Here is a 20,889-nt window from a genome sequence, read left to right as displayed (position 1 = left end):
ACAAATAAAACTTTGTTAGCTAAATAACACTGATCTATAAACAGTTTGTCGAAGGATTCACATTGGATGTCCACAATTGAGTGGATACACCACAAACATTATTCACGAGACCTAAGAAGAAATACAAACCATAAGCTACACCTAGACCAATATTCTAATCATAAGTCCAATAGTTGGAAGAAAAGGAGTTGAAGACCATAAGAAAACTCTAAGGGGTAGAGTAAAGATTGAGTTGGATGTGTAATAACTCAATATTTTGAGCAAGATAGTTGATGAAGGTCTGAACTGAGAGGAAATTCGATCCTATTTTCATAAGATTGTTGAACATTACTTTCAGAAGGATGTCAGACCAGAAGCCGAGATTTACACCTCGGGGAAGTAAGAAGTGGACTATAACTGGAGAAAGTGAGTAATATTTACTCAGAAGTACGGAAGCTCAAGTAAGCTAAGTATAATGAAGTTGGACGAAGGAAATACCGTAGACCAATAAAGCCCAAGATGGCCAAAGAATGAAGACAATTTAACATACTAATATCAAAGACTAATAGAATGATTCCTTTCATGGAACCTAAATAAACCAAAATAGTTATAGGTATCAACTATAAACCATGATTGGATGAACTTAATGAGCCTAATCCATTCTTAGAGGAATAATCCAGTATGATCATTTCCATAGTTAGTACCTTACCAAGTACCATTATTGCACTTTTGGTAGTAAGGTAAAATAAGGACCTATTTATCAATTAGGAGTTTATTATCAAATTAGTCTTCGAATAAGACTAGCAGCACCAGAAGAAGTCTCAATCATTGAATCTTCAATGAGAAAGGAAACAAGCATATAGAGTTGGAAGAAATCAAAGAATCAAAGTAAGAACCATGGTTCCAGAGACAAACCATAATGGATTCCAGGAAGAATCTGGACAAGGGATATATTCAATTATATCTAGTGAGATCAATATGGAGTTCGAGAAAAGTTTTAGTCTATACAAGTCAGATCCACACTTCGGAAACATGAGAGAGTTCAAACTTCGAGGACGAAGTTTAGTTTAAGGGGTAGAGACTGTAATATCCCAGGTAATGGGGTTACAAAAATAGAGGAAACAGATGTGTGCATTGCATTCATGCATAGAAAATCTGGGGAATTTTCGCGCTTTAAAGTAAAACAGTCACAGTAACTGAAGTTTCACTTGACCTTGGTGGAATTGAAGTAGCTACCAAAGTCAAGCGCTATAAACCTCAAAGTGACTTTGCTAAAACCTTGTTTTGGGTAGAGATGATTTGATCTAAGGGGTTAGATCAAATAGAACTAATAATCAACGCAACAACACTTTACTCATTGATCAATTGCTTGATCTGATAAAAGATTATAATATGGTAATCCTTGTCATAACATATGGACACCTATTCAACTATAAATCAAGTAACAATAAATGGAGAAGCCATTCTTGACTTATCTTCTCCATGTCTTAAACTAATCCATGCTCTTACCATAAACCCTATGATACCCATTCTACTTTAATTTTGAAAACATGACAAGGAGATCAACTCTAAAAATATATATTCTTACCTATTCCAAATTATTATACATCAAACCCAGAGAGGTGAGAGTTCCATATTATTTATTAGAGAAGTAATAACAAACCTGGAGCTAAACCTTGGATATACATCCAAGTATTCAAATCATCATCTTTAAGAGGAACATTAGGATATTATTCAAGACAATTCCTAGAGAGAGAACCTAATTATGTTAAACCTAGATATTGATGATCACATCAACCTCTATGGAGCCTAACCTTAGGTTAGTATTAAAGACATTCCCAAATGAGAGAGCCCAACTATACTAATTCTAGCTTGACCTATTTAAGAATCAAGGACAACCTTTGAACTAAAGTATTAGGAACAACCATTTCATCTTGGAGTGGTGAGATAACCTAATATCACATGGAATAATACCATATCCATGAATTGATAAAGAGAGGAGGAGATCAATCCAACTAAGTTAACCAAGTGGAATCTTAGCCTAGATACTTAAGTAAATATTAGAAGTACTATACCCTAGTTGATCAAGACCATGCTTGATCATGGAAGTGAGAAACCTAATTAATGAGAGATACCTTAGGAAGCCAAACCTTGATCATTATAAATTGGATAATGATCATAAACCCTAAGAACTTGAGGTAGATATATTAAGAACAAGTTGATCATGCCTAATCCATGATCATGTTCTTGAGGTATTAAGTTAGACCCTACTAGAATAAGTAGATCTCATTCCCACATGAAATTATAGGGAGATCACTAGTAATCAAATCCAGGCTTATATCTCAATCCTCAATTGGGAATCACTTGGTGATCATGAGTACAATTCTACCACATCTACACTCCACCTATTCTTCACTTAAGAACCACAAGAAAACCTTTAGAGTCAAACTCTATACTTTATATGGTGAGAAACCATCCATCTATATGACCAAAGTTAACTATAAAAAGAACTATAACCACTTGTAGTTACTTTAATAATAGATTAAGGATATAAAAGAAGTCTATAGGAATCAGATAGAATCAATTCTCAAATCCTTAACAACTAAATGAGAACAATAATAATTAAAGTAAGTAACCATCCTATTTTGGTTGGAGGAGATTAAGCCCTAGCAATTGCAATATAATGTCATCTCAACTCTACAGACTAGACTTATATCTCAACCCTAGTTATGTATCACTATGGTGATCATAAGATAAACTTAGGCCATAACTGAGATTCAAACAAATTGCCATTAGGTAAATATCATTAGAAACCTAGTATGGCACATTAATAAAATCTTAAGCTATAATTATTAAACCTGGGAAAACTTTTGTGATACATCCTATAATTAGAACCATAAGTGTGATTAACAACCACTTATCTTTATAACCAAAGTCCAACCATGAGGAGAGTAGTATCTACTCTAAGTATTTCAAGGTGTTATCAAAATAATAGTACCAGTATTAAAATTGAATTAGAATTTAGATAAACCTCAAAAGACCTTAATAAATGAGTGTTCACATAAACTCATGTGAAAGTGAACAACATTCTCCAATGAGATTAAGTCCTTAGAAATATTCAGGGATATGAAATCATGCCACTAGATCATCTCCTTGACTTATAAAATTTAGGGCACATGAAATCACACCTTTGCAATCCTATGTCAAAATAAGAAACTAAGTCTCAAGATCATAGTGCATTAATAAATTCTTGCTAGGTAAAGCAAAGTAAATATATCACCAACTATTAAAAAGTAATATCAGTATTATAAAAGAATATTTGGAAATTTTAAAAGAAAAAAATGGAAGATTATAATTATTAACATACCTTCCGAAATATTGGGTATATTGAAACTATCATTATACTAGAAATCAAAATAATATGTATCAAGTAGAATTAGTACTTTAGAGGTAATTGCCAAGTTAATTGTATTTACAAATACTCATGAAATGATTTGAATTCAAAACTGAATTCAAAAATAGAATTGAAAACCAGAAAATTAAAGGAGAAAAAGAAAACACAAAAGAAAATAAGGGAGAAGAGAGGATTACCTGAGAGGCCACCGTAGCCCACCACCACAGCCCAATGAGACGGCCCACCACCACGGCCCGGTCCACCGCCGGAGAACAGACCCAGCACCCTTTCGTAAAAAATACGATGAGGAGGTCATCCTCATCCTCGTCTCCCGCATGGAGGCCACCTCGATGCCGTGGCCAGCTCCTTCTCTCGCCGGCGAGTTCCCAGCCGATCGGCGTCGTGACGAGGCATCATTCAACGCCCTATAAAAGCTCCAGCACGAACAATTGCGTCGAGTTCTTCGTCATCGTCTCAATTTTTCCCCATTCCCGAAACCCTAACTAGCCGGCCATCTTCAATCGCCGCCGGTGGAGACCTCCCTAGCCAAGCCGTAGCCACCATCGTCTCCGCCGTCCTCGACATGTTCACGGTGCAAAAGGAATTGATCCGAAGCCTTCTGCAACGTCCTCACCGAGCTCGCCATTCCCGTCGGCCGGAGGTGTCGATTCCGGCGACTCCGGCCATCCCCGACCATGCCGTCAAGCTCTGCGCAACCCTGGTGAGCCGCCAAAGCTCATCGCATGCCCGCCTCATCCGATTATGCACCGTATAGACGCTGCGTCGTTCACCCGTGCCCTCCACCGCAGAACCACGCCGCCGGCCTTGCTCCGGCGACCTAATAGGGGCGGCGCTGGTATCATTTTACTCACCCTGTCGTGCTCGTTCTGGTGGTATGAGAGTCCCGTCCGCTCGAGCCCAGGAGCGGCGGCGCCGTCGCCGCAAACCGCCGGCAGGAGCTTCCCTAGCCACGTCATAGCCACGTGGCTGCTAACGTGGTCTAGACCCCACTAGCCAGTGGCTGTGGGTAGCCCTGGCCGGGTACACTTAGTCAATTTCTGTTTTAAACTTTAATTGAATAATTACTGCAACTTCAAATAATTATATAAAAATCATATTAACTCAGAAAAATAAAAATAAGACATCAAAATTCTTATAAAAGAAAATTCTATTTAATAAAAGTATAATATGAAATTTTTATTTTTAATAAAAATTTAATTGTTTAATACTTGTTATTGAAAGCCTTTAATTTTAATTCTAAATTCAGCTTAAAATTCAATAATTAGGAAAAAGGTAAAAAATAAATAAAAACCAGAAAGTAAATAAGGAAAACATTAAAATTAATTTTTCCTTTACTATTAACTTATTAAATTATTATCAGAAGGATTTAAACCCTAATTAATAATTATCTTAATTATTAATTATTTAAAAATAGTAAAATGCCATATCTAACATTATTTTAATTTCAAAGATTATTAATAACTTCAATTTACTTAATGAAGTTAACTCCAAGAATTATAGGGTAGTTAGGAAACCCTAGATCCATTAGAAACCAAGTGATAACCCATAATTTCATGGGGGATCCTAAAACCCTAATACCATTTAGAACCTAGCTCCATTATTTTATGTGTGAAACCTCAATGGTTTCCAAACCCAAACCCCAAATAACATATGATCATGTCACTTCATTAGTTATCATAGATCCATATCTAACAACTAAATACTAGTTCAAATCCACATAAAATATGGGAACCCTATCACTACCAAATAGCATCCCATGTGTTCATCAAACCTAAATGATCAATTAGGGTCAACCAAGTATAAACCCTAGATTTTATTACCAAAGCCATCATTATTAATTATCCCTATTTAGCATCACACCATTGTGATGAACCCAAATAGCAATCATGCTTATTATTTATCATTACATCACCATACTCCACTAAACCCTAGTAGTGTTGGATACTTATCAACCATCCTATTTAGGAGCCAATTACTCCTGACTTAATAGAACCAACAAGTAAAACCTAGACCACTTCCACCCTAATTGATATACTTCTTATTAATTAAGAAGTATGTTCTTCAAAAGTTATTCTTTTGAAGAAAATATGGAATCATCATCAACCCCGCTTATAAGGACCTATAAACCCTAGCCGCCTATCACTAGCAAGATAAACCAACCTTGACAACAACCATGTATAATGAATTGCTTAGGATGCCTAGGCTTATCTTAACCTTACAAGCCCTAGGTGTTGATGAATCCAACTTTGTTGGGATCCATCTAATACTTACTCCAGAAACTAAATGAAACCATAGTCAACCATAAAACCCCCTCAACCTAATTATCATACTTGTTCTTTATTAAATAACATGTTCTTCCAAAGTTATTCTTTTAAAGTATATGATAATTAATCATCAACCATGCCATATAGTACTAAAACTGACCACTGTTCTTTACTTGTTAACATTATGCCAATTATCATTCTTTGTCCGCTTCAATTGATTATTATGCTCTATTAACTACCTGTTTATAATACCAAGTAATCACACCCGAATAAGAACCTTGTATGTGAATCACTCTAAAAGTGCAACACACCCTGAACCAATCATTACAACTTACTGATCCTAAATCATCGGGGTTAGGCCACGCTTAGAGCGATTGCATCTCATTCTTATGCATTATTGCATCCTCGCCAATCTTTTAAACATCGTCCTTACCGGACGATGATGCTATTTCAGAAATTGGAATTATTGCGTATCGAAGACCTTGCCTGCATAATCTTGCAGTCAAGAAAGGCAAGTTCATCGCTTGCTCATGTCATTTGAGTATTTCTATCAAATTACTTGCAAAGTATTATGGTTATCACTATTGCATAAAAATCAAAACCACTACTTTCATAACTATGAATATGACTATGTGGTGGGCAATGGAACCATGGATTGTGCTGATATGGTGGAGGTTCCATTGCACGGGTTTATATCCATCTAGGATTAAACAACAAATGTCGCCAGTGATTCTTGTGCCGTAATACCCGTGTTAACCATAAGATCCGGAGTGGGACGAAGTAGTCAAAAGTGTTTCCACCTCTCGTTCATCAACGGATGCGCTTACCGTAGACACTTGTATCTGTCGGAGGCAAGCGGTAGGTCGGGGAAGCCTTAAGTCCCCACGGCATAGTCCGTAGACACTTGTCGCTCGAAGAACAAGCGGTAGGTCGGGAAGCCTTAAGTCCCCACGGTATTGCGGTCTATGATGGGTTGCAGCTACCGACGAAGGAGTTTGGTTCGATCCCGGCATCGTCGTCGTGGTCGGGGTCCACCCCTGAAATCTATGGGAATAATGGGACCGGCGAGGACCCAGGGTCGGGGCATGCAACAAAGGGTGGGTGTTCGAGGTAGCGGAGGAACATGATTGGCTAGACCTTATACCGGGCCTCACACCATAGGAAGTGTGGACGGGTTGCGCGCCCGGTTGGCACCAAGGTTAAGATCTCTTATGGGTAAAGCAACACACCTCTCGCGAGTGTAAAGAACCGTGACCTGTCACTCCCCGTTCCGGATATGGAACTGCGAATGCGGCCGGAAAGGAGCTCCATGAAGTTCTAGTAAACCGGTGAAGGCCGACGGACATAGTTCTTCGGAATAAAAGCAACCTTTTGAAGAAATGATTATGAAAACCTGCATTGGTATTAGACTTTCTCGGTCTAATGCTCGTAGCTAGTGCATTAAACACCTCTTTCCTATAATGAACTTGTTGAGTACGCTCGTACTCATCCCACTCTTAAATCCTCGCTTAGATATGGAGGCATGGAAGGAGGATCTACAAGTACAACTCGAAGGCCGAGGAGTCAACAACTACTTCACGAGACAAGACCTTGTCAGAAGAGTCAGATACCTCATCCAACAAAGAGAAAACCTAGTTTAGCCATAGAAGGGAACTAGCTTCCTAAACCTAGCTCCTATTTAGCTAGAATCTATTCTTAGCCTCTATAGTTAGTTAAATAATCTACAAATAGAGTTCGTAATAGAATCAGACTACGAGTCGTTCTTCTGGAGTTTATTTGCAGTTTTACCTCATTGTAAAGTAGGAGGCTATGATGATCTTTTGTAACAGAGTCAATGTTGTAATTCTATAGACATGCCTTGGACCTGCATATGTTTCTGTTGTACCACTCTGAGCGATATAATACTAGTGGAACGGTGTTTCATTGATGTTATATCAAACTTGCATACTACACCATGCAGTGGTATGCCAGGTCACCACAAGTCCTTAGCCGAAATTCTGGGGGCCGGATATTTTGGAAATATCCGGCCCGGATTATCCGGCCTGATGAACATTTTTGCAAATGCTTTTTGACAACACTGACCACATCCAACACACATACAAATGTATCTATGTAATCCCTGTACCACTTAAACAACCATTAGTGTATCACATACATTGACATCAAACACACAAAACATAATATGAGAGATGTTCTTTCAATCTCCCCTTTTTGGTGTTTGATGACAATATACTGGATTTGCAAGAGAATAACTATAGAGGCAAGCATGATGGCAAAAACATAGAGGCACTCCCCCTACATGTGTGCATATAAGTAATTTGCATTTGAATACAAATACACAACACATAGGATTGAGGTGCCTCAACACTAGAGGTATCCAACATGAGCTCTAACAAGAGACATATACATATATGAAGTTGAGATAGGATGCTAGAAGTCATACCCATGTGTAGATATATGATACGGAGATATAGCATCACACATGATATAATAGTCTTGATCTCAACATATAGAAATCCGAAAACCATAACAATGTCTCACACCACATAGCACATAGTTTTAAACGGAACAAAACCAAAGCAAATAGTTCAAATAAGAGGGAACACAAGCAATAAAGGAATGATAAACGCATATGCTTGTGCCCAAACCATGCAAATCCCCGAGAGAGTTCCTAATAGAACGCTTCTCCCCCTTTGGCATCGAGACGCCAAAAAGGGGACAAGCGCGATGCTACTCGCCCCATGGGGATCACTCGGAGGCATCATCATCATCATCGGAATCTTTCGCCTCTTCTTCTTCTTCTTCTTCTTCTTCTTCATCAGTGTCAGGTGCATCTGGAGAGCGGCGAGTGAGGCTGGACCTTTGGATGCAACTATCAAGATCACTCCACGGAACCTGTGCAGAATGCCACCCACTGTAACCTGGGTGAACCGGAGGCCGAGGAGGGGTCCTTGCTCACCACCGAGCTTGTGCGTAATAACCGCCCGAGTATGCTTAATCTCGTAACGCTCCCGGCTGGCCGCATAGTTCTCCTTATGGATCTCAATGTTCATGCAAAGGATGTAACGCTGAAACCAACTGAGCCTGTTCACTTGTTTCTTCATAGCAGGGAGGTCAGAATGGCGAGCATGAGCAAATCCACTAGAACGAGCATCACCCATGAAGGAGTCGGTGGAGGTACAACGAAGAGACAGAGCTTAAGCTTGTAGGCCTTCTTGACAGTGTGCTTCAAATAAGAGTACCCGCTCAAGTCTTCACCACGCACGCCCGCAGTGTTGTTGATGAGGAGCTGGATGTAAGGCGCATAAGGTATAGTGGTCCGGGAGATCATGGCATCACGAATCTCATGGAAGATGTAGTCCATGATATCAATAGTGAAGTTATGTTCCTCATTCTCATCACGAGCACACCTAAAGCTGAGGTACATGAGGTCCACAAGAGTTCCCCGGAGTGCATCATTGTTACCACCACTAGGAGCGATGGTGGCCCGAAAGAACCTAAGCAACTGACCATAGATGGTAAGCAGCCCCTTGGTCTCTCCCACTTTTCCAGCAGATGTATAGAGATCATGCAGTGCATTTTTATCTGCCCTCTGAGGTCCATGGAGACGACGGCCTTCTTCTGCAGGAACTCCAAGAATAGCAGCAAAACGGTGCAAGGTGGCACTACAGTGAGTGGAGCCAGACATCCATTCCATAGTACGGTCCTCATCTTTCTTGATGGCCAACGTAGCAAAGAACTGCTTCAACAACTCGGACTATAGTCACATTGAATCTTCATCAAGTCCTTCAAGCCCAACCTTCCAGACCACCCAAATGGCATCCTCAAAGTGATTGTTGACCGCGAACGTCCACATCGATAGCTTGCATGGGACGAACTTTCCTCATGGGCTCATAGATATCTTTATAGATGAACTCCTCGCTCCATGCACCAATATTTTCTGCCCTCTGTCTCTTCATCCCTTGGGATGTCTTCATACCAGTTCTTCATACGGATTGCTTGATAAGAGACAATGTCCATAGTCTTGTAGTTTTCCCTTGAAGCCTTGTTCTTGTGCCTAGATGAGGTTGACTTGCGAGGAGCGTTGGACACGAACTCATCACTTGACCGATCAGCTCTTGCGCGTAACCGAGAGGTACCCCGAGAAGAACGACCTGTGAATAGCAAAGATGGATAGCAAAGAGAAGATAATGCTCATGAGTCATGTATGATACAGTAATGCACTCTAGAAACATACTATAAGTTGGTACAAGTCTAAAACAAGATAGATTGAATCAAAACTGCAGTGGCGATGAAGCTCCAGGCCGGATAATCCGGTGCCCCAAGGGGCGGATAATCCGGCCGGACCGGATAATCCGGTCCTCGCGGGGGCCGGATAATCCGGCCTCGCGAAACTAACAGATTTTGCAATCAACAACTTGTCTTGGAACAGATCGGCCTTATAGCATGCAAGAGGAGTACACTACAAGCGATTTGGAACAACTAGACACCAAATCCACCAAGAAAATAGCACGTATAAAACACAACACCTAGGGTTAGGGATTGTGAGTCATACCCGCATCCATTGCGAAAGCCGCTTGGAGGAGAAGGTAGCTAGGAGGGAGGAGCACCCGATCCACCCAAAAACTCCGGGAGGGAGTGGACGGGGCAACTCCGGCGAGGAGGAGAGTCTCCGGCGATCTTGATAGGAGAGAGAGGCGCGTGGGGGGTGGACTGAACCGTTCCCCCCCCCCGCGGAATCGTCCTCAGCCCTTTCAAGATCAGCCCAGGCCAGATAATCCGGCCCTAGTTTGGGGCGGATAATCCGGCCGGGCCGGATTTTCTGGGTCGCCAGGGGGGCGGATTATCCGGTGTTCTGGAAAATTTCAGAACACCGTCAATCCCGCCTATCTTTAGTTGGTTATTTGCGTACCCATATGTGGTGCAATAAACTATCACCTCACATATAAGATGCATATTTACCAATAAGATGGGGCAACCTAGATCATCCGACCGAGAAACCTCAAACTCCAAGTTTTTACCAAACATGACAAATGAGCAAGATGGAAATGGCTTATAGATGAGTGTAGGCTTGGGTTTAGAAGACACAAACTCGTTAATGGTACATGATCACTCAAGTTTGCAAGATATGAGCAAATAAGGCCAAACTAGAGTGATTTCCCATAAGAACATGGAGTTGTCAAATAAAAAGCGATAAGATCCAAATAACTCCAACTCTTCACAAAGAAGAGTGTGGTGGCCTAGGCCACCATATATGAGTATTGTGGCATGGCACCGCGAAGATATATCTTGGGTCCAAGCCACTACTCATCATTGACGCTCACATATCAACATGATATTAAGAGAATGATTTCTTAATGTTGGCATTATGGGGGAGGGATAGCTCAATAATTTAAACCGCACTCCCCCTATTTCCATGCCCACATCTAAACCAAATAAAGTTTTGAGACAAAGGTGTGTTTGCAAGATGGTCAAGCTATACTCCTTGAATCAATGATATTTAGCTCATTCCTCAAATAAGTGAACCTTGCTTCATCAAGAGGCTTCGTGAATATATCGGCAAGTTGATCTTTGGTTGGAACATAGATAAGCTCAATATCACCACGGGCAACATGATCCCTAATGAAATGATTCCGGATCTCAATATGCTTCGTTCTTGAATGTTGCACCGGATTATAGGCAATCTTGATGGCACTTTCATTGTCACATAATAGAGGCACTTTGTCACAAATGACACCGTATTCCTTTAAAGTTTGCCTCATCCATAACAATTGAGTGCATCCACTTGCGGCGGCAACATATTCGGCTTCGGCGGTGGAGAGAGATATACAATTTTGCTTCTTAGAAGACCAACACACCAAGGACCTACCAAGGAATTGGCAAGCTCCGGAAGTTGATTTCCTATCATCCTTGTCACCCGCCCAATCCGCATCGGTATAACCATTGAGAATGAAACTTGAGCCTTTGGGGTACCAAATACCATATCTTGGGGTATCAACCAAATATCGAAAGATTCTTTTGAGAGCCATCATGTGGCTCTCCTTAGGAGAAGCTTGATACCTTGCACACACACCAACACTCAACACTATGTCCTGGTCTAGATGCACAAAGGTAAAGCAAGGATCCAATCATGGAGCGATATACCTTTTGATCCACCTCTTTACCATTGGGATCTAGAGCAAGATGACATTTGGTAACCATAGGAGTGGCCACACCTTTCATCTCGGTCATCTTGAACCTCTTGAGCATGTCTTGGAGATATTTTGCTTGGTTGATGAAGGTTCCTTCCCTCAATTGCTTGATCTCAAAACCAAGGAAGAACTTCATCTCTCCCATCATAGACATCTCAAACCTATCGGTCATAAGCTTTGAGAATTCATCATTGAAAGCTTTGTTAGTAGAGCCAAATATAATATCATCAACATATAATTGGCAAACGAAAAGCTCCCCATTGACCCTCTTAGTAAAAAGAGTGGGGTCGATTAGCCCAACATCAAACCCATGGTCTACCAACAATTCCTTAAGGTGCTCGTACCAAGCTCTAGGAGCTTGTTTGAGACCATAAAGTGCTTTATCAAGCTTGTAGACATGGTTAGGAAAGTTGAGATCCTCGAACCCCGGGGGTTGCTTAACATAAACCTCTTCATGCAAAGGACCATTAAGAAAAGCACTTTTCACATCCATTTGTTGTAACTTAAAGTTATGATGCGAAGCATAAGCAAGAAGGATACTGATGGACTCAAGGCGAGCCACGGGAGCATAGGTTTCTCCAAAGTCAATTCCCTCAACTTGAGAGAACCCTTGAGCCACCAATCTTGCCTTGTTCCTCACAACATTTCCAAACTCATCTTGCTTGTTCTTGAAAATCCATTTAGTGCCTATAACATTGCGGCACTCCTTTGGCTTATTTACTAAAGTCCACACTTTGTTGCGCTTGAAGTTGTTGAGTTCTTCATGCATAGCTTCCAACCAATCCGAATCTTCAAGGGCTTCAAATACTTTCTTGGGTTCCACTAAGGAGATATAAGCATGATGATGGCTAAAGTTCGCCAATTGCCTTCTTGTGGAAACCTTTGCCCTTACATCACCAAGAACCTTGTCATGAGTGTGTCCACGAAGTTCAAGGTCCTTTCTCTTCTTGTTAGACGACGGGCCTCGATCTCCTCTTTGGTCTTTCTAGGCCTTGGAGGTGTCACTTGATCAACTTGATCATTTGGGTCCCCGTCTTGACCTTGAACTTGAGCTTCCTCAATTGCTTGGGTTTGCTCAATCTCATGTGCTTGATCTTGAACAATATTCGGAGAAGGGCAAGAGTTGATAGGGTCCTCATTGGAGCCATTATGAATGCTTGGTTGATCTTGACCTTGATCTTGTCCTTGATCTTGCACAGAAGAGGGAGGGTCTTGTTCTTGTTCTTGGGTTGGTGCATCATTTGCTTCACTAGGTTGGGTTTGTTGATGTTGAGAAGATGAGGGCTCCACCGTGGTAGAGCATAGTTCTTCCCGAGACGCCACACCGTGTCCCTCAATGGGGCGGAAAAATCCCACACCCATTCTTACTATGGCATCTTGAGGTATTTCATCACCTGCACAAACATCAATTTGCCCCACTTGGGAGCCATCATTTTCTTCGAACTTCACACTACAAGATTCAATGATAATCCCGGAGGATACATCAAAGATTCTATAAGTGTGAGATTCGGCGTCGTAACCAACAAATATACCCTCCAAAGCTTTAGGAGCAAATTTAGACAAACGAACTCCTTTGATTTTGTAGAAACACTTACACCCGAACACCTTGAAGTATGAGATATTAGGCTTGTTCCCGGTGAGTATTTCATATGGAGTCTTGTTCAAGCCCTTGCGGAGATAGAGCCGGTTAGAGGAGTGGCAAGCGGTGGAGATGGCTTCCGCCCAAAAGTTATAGCGGGATTTATACTCCGCCATCATAGATCTTGCCATATCCATAAGAGTCCGATTCTTCCTCTCCGCAACACCATTTTATTGAGGGGTGTAAGCAGCGGAATATTGATGTCGAATCCCCTCATCACTAAGAAAATCATTGAGTGTATAGTTCTTGAACTCGGAGCCGTTGTCACTTCTTATTGCCATAATGAGGAGGTTGTGTTGGCGTTGCACCTCGGTAGCAAAGTCAATGAATATTTGTTGAGTCTCATCTTTCGTCTTGAGAAAGTAGACCCAAGTGTATCTTGAGTAATCATCAACAATCACCAAGCAATGTTTCTTCGCACCAAGACTTGCATGAGTAACGGGACCAAAGAGATCCACATGAAGGAGCTCCAAGATCCTCTTGGAAGAGATGATAGTCTTGCTTGGATGCGGAGAGTCATGCATTTTGCCTTCAACACAAGCCCTACAAACACGATCTTTGGCAAAAGACACATTTTCCATTAGTCCCACAATATGGTTCCCCTTGTGAAGACTTTGCAAAGTTCTCATGTTGACATGGGCTAGGCGGCGATGCCACAACCAACCCACGTCCGCCTTTCCGAATAGGCACATTGCACTTGTCGTGGTGGTCCCCGAAAAGTCCACCACATACAAGTTGTGTTCGCGATACCCAACGAAAGCGACTTTTAGAGTCTTGCTCCACAAGAGGACCACAATATCATTATCAATAAAGACGGCGAAACCCATCTTGCCAAGGACGGAAACGGAAAGCAAATTGTAACCAACGGTTTTGACAAGCATGACATCCACAAGAGTAATGTTGTGAGCAACCACAACCTTGCCAAAACCCAATACCTCGGATGTAGAATTATCGCCAAAGGAGACGGTGATATCATTTATGTTAGGCCTCAACTCCTTGACGAGGTTCTTGCCGCCGGTCATATGACTTGTACATCCACTATCAAGTACCCATTTTGAACCTCCAGCGGCATAGTCCTGCATGAGATCAATTCTTGGATTTAGGTACCCATTTATCAATGGGTCCTCTTTTGTTAGCAACAAGGGTCTTTGGGACCCAAATAGACCAAGCAACATAACCATCATATGGGCCAACATATTTAGCATAAACATCACCATAATAATATTTAAATAAAACATAGTGAGGGTTAGCATTTCCCGCATCATCATCATTAATGGTTTTGCCCTTAGGGGCTTCACCATTAGTGATATCTTTCTTCTTCTCTTGTGCGGGCTTGGCCTTTTGCTTGTTTGCCTTCTTTGCCTTGGCCCCATAACCAGGGCCCTCCTTCCCATTGTTTGATCTTTGCTTACTCAAAAGATCATCCAACGAAAGTTTACTTTGGGGAGAGGAGGCCTTAGCAAGTTCATCCTTCAACCTAGCATTTTCCTCAATAACATTTGCATGATCACATGAAGGAGTAGAGGAACTAGGTACATCATATGAAGCAAGCCTAATTTGAAGTTGCTCATACGACTTGGATAGGTGAGTGTATTCACTCTTCAAAGCTTTGTGAGCTTTGTCTAGTTCATCTAGATCCTTCACAAGTTTCTCATGATCAACCTCAAATTGGGCATTTTCCTTTTTAAGCACTTTAGACTTAGCCCTAGCAAGATCTCTAGCTTTTGTGAGCTTGTTAATTTTATCTTGAGGCTCTTCAAGAGTTTCTAGCCTCTCCTCAAGAGAAGCTATAGTTTCTTGACTCTCCTCAAGAGCATTTTTAAGAGCATGGATTTCGAGAGAGTCTTCTCTCTCTATTTGACCCTTTTTCTCAAGAATATCACTTTGTTGAGCTATACGAACCATGAGATTTGAAACATGCTTTTTAGTGTTACCTTGTAGGTTGAGAATGAAATCATCAAAATCTACCATTTCTTGTTTCACTTTTAGACTAGCTTCATCAACCCCTAGATCACTAGATATGTTAGGCATAGAGGGGTTAGGGGATGATACCTCGGAGGATTTAGCCATGAGGCAACTTTCTTCCTCCACATGAATGACCTCATTGGGGGATTCACTTGGTGATGAAGAGTTAGTGGAGAGGGAGGCAAGAGCGACCAATCCATTAGAGGTTGCATCTTCTTCATCATCAACATCATCATCTCCGGAGGTATACTCTTCTTGAGTTGATAGCACAATAGATGTGTCCAAGGAGGACCTTGCCATGAAGAAATGTGCATTCTTGATATGAGGATTCTCATTCGGAGAGTCAAAGAGAGATGAAGAGGGAATGTTGGTGGTGACGATGGCGGCCAATTCCTTTGAGCTTTCTTCATCTTCCTCACTACTAGAGCTTCCCACTTCATCGGAAGAATATTCTTCCCTTGTTACTAGCACAACTCTTGAGGGCCTCTTGCCCTTCTTGGTCTTGTTGTTGTAGAATTTCTTGTTGGGGGCTTTTGAATATTTGCCCTTTGTGTCTTTGCTCTTGTCCTTGGGAATGAGCCTCCCATTATGAAGCTCTCTATTCTCATAGGGGCATTCGGCAATGAAGTGGCGCTTGTCATCACAATTGTAGCAAGATCTTGTCTTTGGACCAAAGCTAGTGAACCCATTTTTGTTGTTTCTCTTGATGTTGTCTTCCTTGGCCTTGGAGGGATCAATCCAAAAGGACTTTGCATGGAAGGCCATGTGATCATGGTAGTGGCATTGCAAATCTTCCGGATAGGACATACTCCAAGATGCCCTATAAGATTCTTGAGGAATCACTTCTTCAACGTAGTTGACCGCCAAGGCTAGGTTCGAATCTTTTGTCATCCCAAGAGCTCGATTGCGAGAATCATGAGAGGTTTCCTCAAGCACCTTGAGAGCTTGCATCTCGTGCACGACTTGTTGAGACGTGAGAGAAAAATAGCATTCCCTCCCCACAAGAGTCTTGACATCAATGGGTACAAATGGCATCATGCATTCAATGTACTTCTCCTTGATCCAAGAGTCATTGATGTGGGTGGCACCAATAAGCCGGAAGGCATCGGCAACGGTGAGAAGTCTTCCATACATGACTTCATGATCTTCATCCGGTAGCCTCATGAACCCTTCGGCTTTATTCTTAAGAGCATTATACTTGTTCCTTCTTGTGCTCTCACTTCCAATGCAACTAGCGGCCAAACCATCCCAAGATTCCTTGGCGGTGGTGTAGTTCCGAACACGATGCAAGTCCTTTGTCCCCACACTAGTTTGAATCATGTGCAAGGCGGTGTTGTTGAGTTGACTATCAACCGCTTCTCTTCTAGTCAACTTGTCGGGGTTGAATGGCTTGAAGCCTTCCAAGATGATTCTCCAAAGTTCATTGGAGGCACTGCAAACATGAGAGCGGAACTCAAATTGCCAAGTATCGAAATTATCAATAGAAAACTTAGGTGGGTTGCCCCGAATGTTCAAATGGGGATGGGGAACCGGTATATCGGGAGATCGAAAAGGTGGAGGTACTCGATTGTAGCTCTCACCCCCACTAGTTCCCCTAGGAGATGCAATGGGAGATTTGATAGTGTTTAAGTTATCACCTTCCACGGGTTTGGTAGATGAGGGTAAGTCCGAAGCATCTCCCTCATCTAACGCACTCGTGTCCTTTACCTCTACACTAGGAGCCTTGGGAAGGGCCGGAGCCAAAAGCTCGGCAATCATCTTTTTCATGCTTTCCATTTGGGCTTCCATGGAGGACTTCAACGAATTGAAGTCTTCCATGGAGACCGTCTTGGCGGCCCCTTCCGAGGACTCCTCGTTCGGCATACTCTTAGGCGGTTAAGCCCGAAATAAGAGCCGAGGCTCTGATACCAATTGAAAGGATCGTATGCCGCACCTAGAGGGGGGGTGAATAGGTGCTAACCAATTTTTAGTTCTTTTTCAATTTAGGCTTGACACAAAGGTAAATTCTCTAGATATGCAACTAAGTGAATTTACCTATATGACAAGGTTATCAACTAAGCAAGATATAGCTACGCAATATATAGGCGATAGAATGGGATAGAGGTAACCGAGAGTGGAACACGCGATGACACGGAGATGATTCTCGTAGTTCCCTTCCTTTGCAAGAAGGTACGTCTACGTTTGGAGGAGTGTGGTTGCTACGCAAGCCAAACCAACAGCCACGAAGGCTTCACTCAGATCTCCTGTGAGCAATGCCACGAAGGCCTAGCCCACTTCCACTAAGGGATTTCCTCGAGGCGGAAACCGGGCCATTACAAGGTTCTTGGGGCACACATCCACAACCGAATTGGAGGCTCCCAAATCTGTAACAATACAACAATCAACAACAACACATCAACAACAAATCAACTAGGGAACCAAATAGGAACACTAGCATGAGATCCCTCAAACAAATGAGGGGGAAATGAAAAACGCTTCGGTGAGGATGTAGATCGGTGGCTTCTCCTTCGAATCTCCAAAGATCAAGAGATTTGGTTGGGGGAGGAAGAAGATCTTGCAAATCTTGTGTTTTCTTGAGGTGGCTCTAATGGAGGTGAAGCTTGGCAGATTTCTTGTGCAATGATTGAGCAAAGGGGTAAGGAAGAAGAAGAGGGGTATAAATACCCCTCCCCAAAATCTAGCCGTTGAGCATTTCGGGGGGCCGGATAATCCGCCCTAAGTAAGGGCCGGATAATCCCCCCCCCGGATAGTCCGGCCTCCAGGTACAAAACCATGACAATGTCCGGGCAAATGTCCGGCCCCTAGTCAGAGAAGCAATTCTTCAGGTCCTTAGCCATTTTCGAGGGGGCCGGATATTCTTGAAATATCCGGCCCTGGTACAAAACCGGGACAATATCCGGGCAAATGTCCGACCCCTATACTGAGCTGCATCTCCTCAAGTCCTTAGCCGAAATTCTGGGGGCCGGATATTTTGGAAATATCCGGCCCGGATTATCCGGCCTGATGAACATTTTTGCAAATACTTTTTGACAACACTGACCACATCCAACACACATACAAATGTATCTATGTAATCCCTGTACCACTTAAACAACCATTAGTGTATCACATACATTGACATCAAACACACAAAACATAATATGAGAGATGTTCTTTCAGTTGGGCGCTGGCTGGGGAGAGAGGAGGGTGAGTGGAAGCGATTAGGAGCGATCGTAGGCTGATACCATGGAAGTTTTGGGAGAATAGACCATGAATTAGGCTTTTCATTGCATGTTAATATATAGACAAACATTACAATCCTAACCATAAATGAGAGATCACAATAATATCGATTCTCCTCAATTTAGAGGATTAGGAGATATGGCGTGACATATTGGTAGTCTAACAGAACCAAACACCCCTTAAATTACCTAGTCGCTTTTCTATGGCCCATGTTGATTACCGAGAAATATCTTATGGCAAAATCATCATGACTATTAGTTTTCTTGGTTCTATGTACATAATGTTGTCCTTTTGCTTTATTATTTTCCGGAAACGCACATACACTAATGTTATGACATCACAAAGCCAGGGAAGATGTAACATTATGTTGTCCTAGCATGTAATTCTACAAAATTACACTTCCTAAAAATTAAATTGCAGAAATAGAAGAAAAGCGTTGAAGGGATCGTAGGATGTAGCCGTGGAATCGAGGTTTGGATAGTTGACGCCATCTTATGTCCTTGGTTGGACATGTTTTATACACAAAAGTCCCAAGGTTACGAAAACCTCGGCCACAAAGGTCAACTTATGTCTCCTTGAGCCAGGACACCAAATCCATGCTAATTCAAACACTACCTCTACGTTGGAAGTGAGGCAAAACAAACTCACATTTTTTCTCTCTCCTCTCCTAAAGATTTTCTTTTGTTGAGATACTATAAAGGTGTTGTAGGGAGTCAAAATTTAAGTACTGTACCCACTGTTGGACAAGGTGATGCCTAGGCAATGCTTAAACACACTTAGGCAGTACGCGATGGACAAACATCTCGTCTAGGGCATAAGAGGAAGTCTAGGTAGAGCAACCAACAAATTGTCCTCCACGATAAGAAATCATATCATATTTAATTAATGAGCTAGACGGATATTATTCTAAAGTTAGTTGCTAGAAATTTAAACATTTACATGCTCTAAATTAATATGTATTTACATATAATAATCCATATACACACTTAATGGTATAAATTATGCTCGCCTAGGCAGCACCTAGGGCGCTAAAGCATCGCCTAACCACTAGGCGAATGCCAACTGCTCCATTTACGCCTAGCGCTTTTTCCAACCTTATGTACCGGACAATCTCTTTCGAAGGTTCCAAGAATTTTAGTTTTGAGGCCAAGTGTAGGAATTGGTTTTAAGGAGTTTTGTTGAAGTAGGTTTTAGCCATTTTTAGGGACTGACGGTTTCCTCCCTTGTGGCCCAGTAGTGGTCTGGCCATACAAGATCTTGTTGTGCATTGGCCCGGTGTTCCCATCTCACGTGTCAAGATCCCTAAAAAATTCTCACCTGGTATCTTCTCCAGGTAGCCGCTTTACACCGACTTGGTTGGCGCTTGCAGAGAGCTGCACACCCAAGTGACCAGGTCGGGTTGGCTCGGCCGTGGCCCATTGATCAGGTACGATTCTTTTATTTTTTATTTTTATTTTTCTATTTTTGGTTAATATTTTCCGTTTTTTAAAAACTAACATTTTTCAGATTCACAAGTTTTTTAAAATATGAACATTTCTAAATTTGAACAAAATTTTAAAAATATAAACAGTAATATACTTTAAATAATGTTCAAAATGATTTTTTATAATTTTAAAATTTTATAAAATCGAATTTTTAAATTTAAACAAATTTAGAATTATGTATTATTTTCGAATTTAAATATTTTTAAAATTTTAACATTTCTAAAGTTAAACATTTTCAAAAAATATAATTTTTCATGTTTAAACATTTTAAAAATATCTAAAATTTGAAACCTTAGCATTTTTCGAATCTTACAAAAAGAAAAGAAAAGAATCAGAAAAAAACAAAGAAACAGAAAAATGCAAAAGCCTAGCGCCTAACCAGGCCGGCCCACGCCGCGCGCGGGTGTATGTTGGCACATGGGATTCTCCTCTTCCCCAGGCTTCGTCGCTGCAGCCTGTAGACTTTGTAGTAGATGAGTAGGATGTTCTCCAGGTTTCCGGCCATGGACGGCCTGTCGGCTGTCTGACTCGCAGATCGCGTCGGCCACTTCGCGGGAGCATGGAGACGAGCGCCGTCCGCGAAACCAAAGGACACAGGTCTGCATTTCAATTCCGCCCCTGCTCGGTTTCATTCCCAATATTTTGGATTCATTTGGTGGTGTTGAGAACTGTTCTACATTCGAACCAGAGAGTGTTTTTTGTGTTTTCGACTTGAAGATGAAAGGAACGC

The sequence above is a fragment of the Lolium rigidum genome, chromosome 3 (assembly GCF_022539505.1).
Source record: "Lolium rigidum isolate FL_2022 chromosome 3, APGP_CSIRO_Lrig_0.1, whole genome shotgun sequence".
NCBI classification, from domain to species: Eukaryota; Viridiplantae; Streptophyta; class Magnoliopsida; order Poales; family Poaceae; genus Lolium; species Lolium rigidum.
This window is presented reverse-complemented; position numbering follows the sequence as displayed.